The sequence below is a fragment of the Puntigrus tetrazona genome, chromosome 13, assembly GCF_018831695.1.
Source record: "Puntigrus tetrazona isolate hp1 chromosome 13, ASM1883169v1, whole genome shotgun sequence".
In the NCBI taxonomy this organism is placed as follows: Eukaryota; Metazoa; Chordata; class Actinopteri; order Cypriniformes; family Cyprinidae; genus Puntigrus; species Puntigrus tetrazona.
The window spans coordinates 21312667-21324636 of NC_056711.1; the positions used below are offsets into that span (position 1 = coordinate 21312667).

Genomic DNA, 11970 nt, shown 5'->3' on the forward strand with positions numbered 1-11970 from the left:
GACACACACAGACACACACACACACACACAGACACACACAGACACACACAGACACACACAGACACACACAGACACACACAGACACACACAGACACACACACACCGAGGCAGATCTGATGCACAGATACTGGCAGTGAAAGTCACCATATGTCTCGGCGGTCATCTCGCCAGAAGCCCCACATATAGATAGCGCGGGAATCCTGCCATATCTGCGTCCTTGGACACAATCAGATGCGGGGCCCGTCTGGCTCAACGGGGGGCTTTGCAGCGGATCGTGGCCAGCGCCGGAGGAAATTGGACTTGTGCGAGTGTGACTTTTGAGTTTGAGTCGACGTGAAAAGGGCGAAAGGAGGGGAAAAAGTGCAGCGCCGCGTCCTGTCCGTCTTCTTTTCGTCACTTCTCGCCTTAAAGAGCAAGTGAATATGACTCACGCCGTTGAGCTTCCACACTAAAACGCAGGCAGCGCGGAAAACCCGAGCGTGTTTCTGCACGAGCTTTGACCCGCACCCGTCCAAACAACGGCGATAATCGATAATCGTCTGGGTTTCGGGCCCGAAACAGCTGCTCGGTTTTCAGCATTTCGGCGTGACTAAACCGCGATGCAACTGAAGTAATGTATCCCAGTCCAATTAAAAGGAATTGCTTGCACATAAATTACGGCATATTTTACTCACCCCCAAGCCGTCCTAGGTGTATATGAGCTTTTTAAAAATGCATCCTGGCTCTTTCAATGCTGGTGGACAGTGAATATTATTTTGGATACATCCACAATTATCACATGAGCTCTGAAGCAGACCAATGGGTTTTTGTAACAAACATATTTCCTAAATAACTGACTTGTTCCAGAGAGAGCGTCTGACTCAACGCATCACATAATGTTCATTTTTGGGTGAACTACTGCTTTAATGTGCATGAGGTAAGAATAATTGTATTTTTTTACCTTTATCATAAAAAAATACATTATTTGGATAATTGTATTTGTAAAAGTTAATTATTATTGATAGCTTTCACAGTAACAAGCAAAACAGACCAGAGTAGGTATATTCCAATCAAGATTTTAGTATGACTAGTAACTATAAAATTGAAAAATAAAAACTGTAAAATATTAATCATTTGAAATAAATAAAATGTGTGTATTATTTAAAAAGAAAAAACAAATAAATAAATAAATAAATAAATAATAATAATAATAATAATAATAATAATAATAATAATAATAATAATAATAAATTTGTCAAAGTAGTATTTCTCATTTTCATTTAGTTCAACCTTATGTACTAAAATAACTATTAGTAAATCTGAAATGAATTAATTTCACCCTTTTTTTATTATAAAAATAAAAACAATTTGAATACATTAGGTGAGAATATTTTTTATTCATCATAAATGCTTGCGCGCTTCTGAAGTTAAAAATGTAGATTTTAAATAAACGTATAATGAGCAAAAAAATATACAGACAAGCTAACAGCAACAGAATTCAAAATAAAAGATTTACATTCATGCATTCACGTTTTTATCCAAAGCAATGTATGCTGCATTTAAGGTGTACAAAACAAACACTATGTATTTTAGAAATGCACAGCACTTTTAGCATGAAATACGATTGGCTCTGGTTTCTGACATGCATAACAAGCGTCTTTATCCAGTAAAAACAATCAGTATTTCGGTTTCTGAATCTACAGCACCTTTGCCAAAAGAATATAAACACGGAGCAGCACTTATATTTGAGCTAACACTCAAACCTCGTTCACCTTTTGGCGGCTGCTTTCTGCACATCAAAAGAAAATTAATATATTCATTAGGTCAGCTCTTACCAGGACGGTTACTCTCTGGCTTTAGTCGCACGCCGTTTTCTAAAATGACCCCAATCTGACTAATTTAACTTCCTTTCCGCTAGAGATCAGCTCTAATTATGACTCTAGGGTCACAAACACACCACAAACCAGGAAAGACAACCACATTTATCAACAAAAACATCTATATTTTCAATTTTCAATCTATAGTCTAACATTTGACCGATTCTCGTTTTGTTTATGTTTACGATTTTATTACGAAACTAATCAACTTTAAAATTTGGCTACAACATGAATCAAATAACTTTTTCTTTATTAATCCTCTAGTTAAAAGACGTTCTATTTCAAGCTTTCTACATCATTTGCATGTTAAAGAAACACTTTAAATGTCTTTGAACTAAAACTACATCCCGTACAAACTTTGTCTTGTTCAAGTTTTATGTTCAGAAATAATAGGCTCCAATGAAAACGCTTTTAAAATTCTCAATATTCAGTGTAATTTAAATTAAAAATCTTTATACATAGAATCTAAAAACTGCACACTTATATAAATATATCTGTACAATCTTAAACAGTTACATTTCTCTTTTTTACTGTTGTGACCGAGTGTCTAATTCTGACGTTCGGCAATATCTATATGCAAATTGCAATTTCTCGATTTAAAAAATTTAATAAAATATAATTGCAAAACATTAAATTCTAATTAATCCAATCAAATCTGAAAAATAGACCCAGCCCTAACTCAAAGCATAATTGCAAACATAAAATATCATTATTATCATTATTAAATTAACAGTTTATACCGTACCTTGTGTGTTAGATTTGACAAAAAAACTAAGTTAAAAATCACCAAAACACCAAAATCTGCTTCAGCTCCTGTACATCGAGACTTAACGGGATAAAGTAAATAAAAAAAGGCAACTAGAAAGTACATTTCCTGAAGAAAATGTGAGTTGTGCTTGCCGTGGCAAAACTCGCGCTCGGTTGCTAGTTACTATTGAGTTTTATAGAGTTCTCATCATGAATGAGCATGTAGCTAGTCACTGTTAACATGTAGCACTGCTAGCATCACTAACATGTCTGAAGTCAGGTTTGCTCTATGTCTCTATCATGCTTATCAAGTGACTAGCATGTCGCTAGCATGTTTCTAACATGATTAGCAAAGTGACTACCATATCGCTAGCATGACTACCATGTCGCTAGCATGTTTCCAGCATGATTAGCAAGTGACTAGCATGACTAGCATGATTAACAAGTGACTAACATGCTAACATAACACAGGTTGCTATTTACTATTGAAGAAGAACCAACTCCCATGTCTGTATGATGTTCTGATGCAAAGATATAGGTCTTGATAGAAGGTTGCTAGGGTACTGTGTTTGGTTGCTAAGAGGGAAACTTGGCAGCTATCGGTCATGATATTATAAAGACTGCTTGTCAGTATGAATGATATAAACCAACCCATATGTCTCTATGACTTTCCGATTGAAAGATATGCCCATTTGAGTTGGGGTTGCTAGGGTGTTTGATAATGGTTGCTAAGGCGTGGATAGGAGAGATGTCTATGGTGACTCAGGATTGGCTGTTTGCTGCCCCGAGTCAAACGAGCCCACCCCCATGTCTCTGTGACGTTCTGTTTTGAAGATTTTTGGATTTTGGTTGCTAAGGTCATCGATAATGGTTGCTAGGGCGTGGCTATGAACAGGTGAAGTAGTTCATGATTGGCTGTTGGCTGCCCCGAGTCAAACGAGCCCACCCCCATGTCTCTATGCTACATACCCATCTGAACCATTATAATGGCAGTCTATGGGATCTGTTGCTAGGGTGCTCTAAATAGTTGCTAGGGCGTGGCTTGACACCTTCACAGCGATCCCGAGACTTTGATTGGTTAGCTGAGTACAATGAGCCCACCCCACGTCTCCATGACATTTTAATGCAAAGTTATTTTGATTTTGTGAAATTCCTATCTAAATTACCATAGTAGAAAAAACACATGCGCTTATTTCCCTCACCATAGTACGTCTATGGGGCAAGTTTGGGGGTCTCTTGCCCCCCAAGGGTAAAACTTATACCCCACTGTGGGGTATGTTCTCACACAGCTTGATAAAGTCTTCAAATGTGGTGATTTACAAATTTGTGTGAAATTCCCGCTCTGCGCTACGAGCCGTCAAAGTTGGTCGCAATGTTAAGTCAATGTGATTTTTCGGCCGATTTTTCCCCCGATCGCTTCTAAAAGTCACAGCACATCTTTCCTCAATACCCCGCACGATTTGACGCCCGTTTCATGGGTCTGTGGCAAAAACTCGTACGGAATCAGTATGAGGAATAGTAATAGCGTGCTTCGCCTTAAAAGGCAAGCACCACTAATAATTTATTTGCCCTCGCATGCATTTTAGCACCTACTTAAAAGCAACAGACGGATTCTCATTGCCAGGTCAGTGATGAGCAGCAATGCGTGTTCATGCAAACGGATATCATTAACCTACATGTGTGCTTAACCTGTTTACATTCATCCTGAAGACGAGAGCTCAGGCTGTGTCTGGAGGTCTGTCACAATGCACACATTCACCAGCGTGAAATACGACAGCGCAGACTCCAAATCCCATAATGCACCTGCGCCAGCAAACTCATCGACCGAGCCACCTGCTGCTTCGTCTGTGATGAGCCCATCTGTTGGCATCTGGAAACGGCGGCGAGACGCAGGGGTCGCCGTTATCCTGACCGTAAAAAAATCAGTCAAACGCTTCTCAAAACGCTAAAAACAAACAGGCATACATACGGACACAAATAGTGCACAGAATAAGTCATAAAAATGCCCTTTACAGTACAAATATCATATAATGTGCATGAATAAATCAGAAGTAGGACCCGCCGCAAAAGCAAAAATAAATAAATAAATAAATAAATGAAGCACAATCTAAAATTGAAGACGAGTTAAATTATGCAACGGAACAATCAAGAAATGTTTTTATGCATTTTATAATTCATACACTAAACCTGTTATGGATTTCGATCGAGTTGATTAAACAGACTTTCATGGATTCACTTAACTACCACAGTTTTGTATTGAATTAAAACATCAGAGAAAAATAAAAGGCCCGTCTTATTAAGTTGCACTAAATAATTTAATAACAAACAATAGGAGGGGCTTTCGAAATCTGTTTCCATTTTTCCCCATTTAGGTTTAAATTACATTTCAATGATTAAAAAAGGAATTCTGAAAATTAAAATACAGAAAAATGTAAGATGTAAGATGTTAAAAGGTCTCTCTTACTGTTATACTTTTAATACATGCTAAATTGTAAAAGTGTAATGATTTTAATTGTGATTGTGTTTTTTTTTGATGATTAAAAATGACTTTAGCTATTAAAAATCAAATCTAGAAAAAAAAAACAGAATTAGGGGTAAAATTATTTTTACGTTTTACATTATTGCACTGTAACGAATTTAATCACTTAGAAATATGGATTGAGTAAGGTGTTAAAAAGTGTATCCAGAAAAAATTTACATTTTTGGCAATATGCCAAAAATATCATATCACAGTTTTATTCAGGAATGGTTTTATGGTGATTCTTGGTCATGTTGGTTTTACTATTTTGGCTGTACCTGCAATCTAATTCCCTACTGTAAAAAAAAAAAAAAGCCTTTCAAGCTATTAAAAAAAAAAGAATGTTTTAGGCCACAGCAGTTGAAGATAAAATCTTTGTCGTTATTTTATCTTTCCTATTAGAAATACATACAGTCGCTGGGCCAGAGCAACTTCCAGTCATTTTTTTCCGACTGTCAAAGTCAATGTGAAGCATGCAATGACTGCGGTCACCATGGAGACGCGCTTCTCCATGCATCAGGGCTGCTATTGGTTAGCCTACGCGCGCAAACAATTCTGATTGGCTAGTAGTGTTAGTTTGGTTGCTGTGCTCCTATACTATTGGTAGGACAGCTCATAGGTGATATATATATACATTTTTTAAATACATGATTCTTTTTTCTGCAAGGACGCTCCGGAAAACTACAGAACTTGGTGACAGGTGAGTGAGCAAATAATAACAAACATTTTATTTTCGGGTGTTTAGCACCGTCCCTTTAAGACCAGGACGCATCCTTTTGTCTCTAAACTGTTCACTTTAGACGTAACTGAGTTTAACTCTACTGCTGAGGTAACATTTGATGTCAATGTATGTCATATTGTACAGAATATTGATGCAGTTGATAGATGCTAAGATGATCGTGAAGACATTTTATTCATCCTACATAAAAAAAATAATAATAATAATCACACAAAGAATAAATCAAGCTCACACATACTTCACGAGGCTTACGAACATGCAAAACTGTATCTCACGCATGCTACAGAGGTGCATTTATTCATGGCAATATTGACAATATCCGTATTATTTCTCAGTTATCATTTTTTACAGAATTACGGTAACTCTGACCTGATGGATGGGAACACCTCAATCCGGAAACTTAGCCTCGTACAACACTGCGAAATCCCAGAGGAGCTTTCCTTCAAGCCAGGGCTTATACACAGGGGAGGACGTATGAGGAGAAATAATGGATCGGCTGTCACACTTTCTGCTAGATTTGTCACTCAGGTTTGCAAAGAACCCAAAAGGTCAAGACAGGAGAGCTGGAAAACCGAAACCGAGATGAGTCCCGCGCAGCTAAAAGCGGAGAAAGAGCCAAAGAGATTCATCCTCCGCTCCGTGAAATACGGAGAGACATGACAGCCCTCCCACCGAGCCGTCCGGAGAAAACGTGATTGATGGCCAATCAAGCCTGTAAGACCGATGGAGTTAGTGCTTCAGAGGCCTCCAATGATGTGTCCCTGGCGAGGATTCATTGTTATTTTATTTCCGACCTTCAGCGGGACAGAACACGGCCGTCGTTTTAACACAACTCTAATCAGGGTTCGGTTACGTCTTCAGCGCTGGTTTGCAGCAGGCTTTAAAAAAGTGCTTTAAATAGAGCGCCAAGTCCATTCTTTGTTCATATTTAAAAGTCACAGTACAATAAACTGCTCTAGATACGAATGATTCCTGAAATCATGGATTCTGTTGAGTAACAGGTGTGCTGGAGCCTAGAAGACGCTCGCGGTTTTTATTTCAACGTTTTTGGAGGAGTAAAATATACATATGTGACTCTGGACCCCAAAACCAGTTAAAACACATTGCGTACGTAAATTATAAATTTTGCTCTTTTGCCAAAACTCGTTAGGATATTACGTAAAGATTAAGTTTGTCAATTTCCTACTGTTTAATTTATTCACAAAACACCTTAGCTCCTAACTTGCTGATTTAGGACAAAATCTTTTTACTCTAATAATATTTCACAAAGTGCTTTAGAAACCTAAACCTGTGAAACATTAGGAGGAGCGAAGAGGACCAAGTCACTAAGACCAACTCAGAAGTATCCTAAAATGGTAATCTGCCTCAGAATATAAACGTTTTAGAAACACTTGACGATTCTGAGCTTTTAAAAAGGTTTCACCTTCAGGGTTTGGAGATATACCAAATACGAATTTTCCTTTTATTATGTACTTTTTCAACCATTAGGCAAGAAGTAACAGCTGTTCTTGTGTCCAGTTTGCTTTTCTTTTAAGGTTGCATGTCTTACTATCAGCCATTATCATTATTAAAACACTTATTTATTTATTTTTATTGATTAACTTTTTTATGTGAAGCGTAAAGGCTGACAATTACCTGAAACCTTTATATGAATATTGAATATAACATTGCCCTCCGAAAAATATTTCTGAATACATCTCTGACAGAGACTCCTCTCCTATCAGCCAATCACGGTGTGCTTAGTTATTGAGCGGACATCATCCCTAGCAACAAGGTCAATACTCTTAGCTTGAGACTTTTCTTTATTCCTTAGTAAAAGTTTTAGAAAAACTTTAGGAAAAGATAAGGTAAGATAAAATGTTTCGTGAATACAGGCCCTGATTTATATGCGTTTCGACTGAGGGCGCCAGATGCTCTTCCTATCAAGCACCTAAACTCTGGAACAATCTCCCTAACTCTGTTCGGGAGGCAGACACACTCTGTCAGTTTAAATCTAGATTAAAAACGTATCTTTTTAACTTAGCCTACACATAACACACCAACACACTTTTATTATTCAAATCCGTATTTTAGGCTGCACTAATTAGATCAGCTGGAACCGGGAACACTACTCCTACAACACAATGTACTCCTGACATCGTAAAAAGAATGGCATCTACGCTAATATTAGTCCTGTTTCTTTCTTAATCTGTTTCTCAGACACAGCTTTGTTTAAAATTGAACAGGAAGTTAAGTGCTGGGCGTCCGGTCAGAGGAGAACTGGTCTCAACTGAGTCTGGTTTCTCCCAAGGTTTTTCTTCTTCATTCTGTATGGATGGGGTTCTGGTTCCTCTGTCTTCTTTGTTGGGGACACTTAACTTCTAGTGATTATCATTGAATTGATTCCAGAGACCGTCTCTGTATTTAATAACTAACTGTTCTCTCTCTTCATTATACATCCCTGTCATTGTATTCTTCTACTTTATTCTGTTCAGTGCTTTGATGCAACCTGTGTTGTTAAAGGCTCTATAGAAATAAAAATGATTGATTGATTGGTTTGATTTTGGTCTTTTCACGATCAGATAGATATCCGATCAGACAAAATGCATAAAGTAACCAGGTGTAAACAGCTGGTTCAAGTGGAGTCAGAAATGGCGTATGTTTTAAAAATAATGAACTAGGGCTGAGTGGTAAGGTTTTCCATAATAAAACAGTGTCAAGAGTTAGATAAGCGTTCAATACAATGTTTATGTGCTAAAAGCCAGATAAAACAGCATGACTCTTTTGAATCAATTATTACGCCACGCAGACGGTTGCGTGCTCACTGTTCGTATCAATTTTTATGGTAGTATTAACGTATAGGCTACATGAAGATATGCATCAAAGTCAGGCACCTGTTTCTTGGTTTGAAACAATATCACTCATTACAACATGGAGAAAAATGAAAAACTAATTTGTCTATTGAAACAGACAGAGTGCATTGGAAATGTGTAAAGAAATAAGAAACTTGAAATGCCGACCATAAAGAGTCATTTAAAACTGGTTTCTACAACAGCAAAAATCAAACTGAGCTTCAAAACAGCTCAAAATAAATAGAAAACATAATGCAAGTCATATATTAGTTTAAAAACATCTTAATGGTGGATCTGACCAATGGTGGATCATCAATTTCTCCAAATCCGATGAAGAAACAAACTCATCTTGGATCACCTGAGGACGATATTTTCAGCAAACTGTCATTTTTGGCTGAGCTTTTCTTTTAATAGCCGCACTAAAGTAAGAGCAGAAGTCCACTGAATTTCATCCTACCACTGCCCTGATTCAAACTCTGAATCTATATAAATCTCTATGCATGATGTTTTCCACTCCACTTTTTCAATAAGTAGTAAATCCAGGTCCGATGCGAGAATTCAGCAATTTCCCGAGAGCCCGATCAACCCCTCCGTCCTCGCGCGCTCAATCTGTGATGGGGGAATGTGACACTCTCAAAATCCCAGTTCTGGAATTGTGATGATAAGTTGAGACGATGTTCCCCATGACTCAAAAAAAAAACACATCATTTATGTTAATCCCGTTCATTCCCACTCCTACATTTGCTCTGCATGTCATGCTCGACTCGAGGGCCACTGAGGGACCGACTTCGGCACACGCACCACGACCATATCTTATCCCTGGCCATATGTACCATAAACCTGCTAAATCATAGGATGAACTGCTCCAATTTGGGAAGTAAAAAAAAAAAAATCTGTCCCAAAAGCAATGGAAATGTACTAATACGAGATTAACACTTCACACAGTGCATTTAAAATATCATGAAATGCACTAAAAGATAGTAACCAATCACGTTATCCAAATGTAAGGATGCACTCAAATGCTCAAAGTGAATTTGCCCATGACTGTAACAAGAAAACATGAACATAATCCGCCCAAATGAACGAGTTTCTTTATGCTCTGATATCTACATGTGACACATGCATATTTACATTACATAATATATTGAAACATACTGCTCTACACTAGTCTGAAATGGATAACCGAATAAAACTGTGATCGGCGTAGATTAAACTGCTTAAACAGTTCAGTATTGCACATTACTGGTAAGACGGCGAAATATGTACGTATCTGGCCAAAGCAAAGCTTCATTCGACCTATTTTTAAATTCCATTCAACTCGGGAACATGCCATTTGCGAATTCTGATTAAAAAGCGCAGCGTTTTGACGCTAAAAGTAACTGCGTAACGGCTCGCCGGAATCTCACGCGCTTCTCTTACCTGTGGCGCCGCGTAGAAACGGGCATTTCTCAGAAATATCAGGGCGAGCTGTCCGACCGAGTCCACGGAGACATTGACCTTCGCTCAACATCCGACAAAAGTGGATAAAAGCTGCGTTTTACTCCGGTTTCGAGGCGAGCGCGCGGAGCCAGCGTCCTTGCGGCAGCGCGCGAGAGCGACTGAATTACCCCCCCGCGCGCCCGCGCGCGCGCTCCGAGCCGGAGAGGTTTGCGCGCCAATCACGCGCCTCTTGCTCGTTTCTGTCGGTCGGGGGTCGTGATCCACAGCCTAGCCTTGTTCACCATCAAGGGTGACCGGCACTAGAACACAAGAGCGACGATCGGGTAACCAGGTTAACCGGCTTTCGCCTGTAACCATAGTGACCGACATAACCGTAGTAAATCGGTATTGTTATTGAAAGGAGGGCAATTTTAATTTAGAGCAACCCCTGCTGCTTTCATCATCTGAATGTGTTCAAAAACTGTAGCAATGTGTAGAGTTCTTGACATGAGTTAAACTAGTTATCAGTTAGTGCATTCTTATCTATCAAGTTCCGTCAAGGTTAAACTAACCCTAACCTTTTAAGAAAGTTCGGTGTTTACTAGCATTCTTAAAACACGCACGAATGCATGAAAACATGTTTCATCAATATTTGGTGAAACTTTTTATTTATTAGTTTTTGATTATTCTTTCAGCAACATTCGTTAACGTATAAAAAACGTTTTCTTTAAAAACCTCAAGTTCGTAGAGCATTCATGTTTTGGCAAACATTCCCAGAATATATTTTTGTTTCTCCCGAAACGTGTTTTCACCTAAGCGTTCAGGTAGCCACGTTCAGTTATAGACTGTGTCTTCTGTAAGGAAACCGTGTGATTATGCGTTTCTTCACCCCGAGGTTAGATCATATAACTAACACCGAGGCCGTGGGTTCGATTCCCAGGGAAACTGATCAGAAGTCGCTTTTGATAAAAGTTTCTACTAAAAATTGTAGACATGATGATGCAGGTTCTTCAGGTTCAGTTTTCTTAAAACCTTGCGACGCTAAATATATTCATCACTTGATTTCATTAAACGTCAAACTCGAGGCTGTGAGAGACATACAGTATGTTCAGTGAGTACTGTTTTCTCTCTCTCTTTCTCTCGTCCACACACACGCTCTATCGTTAATCAAACTGTAAGCCTAATTAATGAGATTCATGCAGAAATTGAAACTCGCTCTGCGATTCCTTTGTGGTTTCTGATTGCTTCTTAATAACGTCCACGGGCCCTCAGCTATGTTTAATCGAAGCGCTGCGTTTCGACGTCCCGCGCAAATAAACGGCGGTTCATTGTCAACCGTCGCTGTCTAATGAAGTGTTGGCAATCAGCGTTGTTTTGTTATCACTCCGAGGTCAATCAAGTGACATTAATGCGTTTGACGCTCGAGGGAAGCTCTGGAAACCGCTGTCTAACGGGCAGGAAACGAGCGTCTTTTCAGCGTCTCACAACTAATCCCACGCTGACGCCGCACGCTTTCCGCGAAGTTCATTTACGCCGCCGTTACCGAGCAGAATGATAAGCGTGGCTGTTTTGATTTAGGCTGGCAAATTGGATGCATAAATGCGACCGATGTCAATGCGAGAGCGAGATGTCAAAGCCGGTGGTCTCTGTGCTGTATTCAATGCCTCTGCGGCCTTAGTTCGCACACACAGCGTGAATATGAAGATTGCTTTGTCGCCGATAAATGCATCACATCCGATCCAGTCCCACGCACTAATCCGGACTGCATCCCCCTCACCCTCTCGACAGACTAGTCCTCTTTATCCCCAGGCTCAAGGCATCCCTATGCATTAAACATCAAAGACGCTCGAGATGCTCAGA

At 39.1% G+C, this 11970-nt stretch overlaps 1 protein-coding gene across 2 annotated transcripts in view; it reads right to left on the reverse strand.

Moving 5' to 3' along the window:
- LOC122356942 (gamma-aminobutyric acid receptor subunit pi) overlaps positions 1-10337 on the reverse strand; it is a 53654-nt gene extending 43317 nt beyond the window's left edge. The window contains exon 1 of one of the 2 annotated variants that reach the window (XM_043256061.1): positions 10111-10337. The gene's annotated coding sequence lies outside the window, so the exon portion shown is untranslated. The remainder of the gene's footprint in view (positions 1-10110) is intronic. The other variant, XM_043256060.1, reaches the window with a different exon arrangement.
- Positions 10338-11970: the final 1633 nt, after the last annotated feature.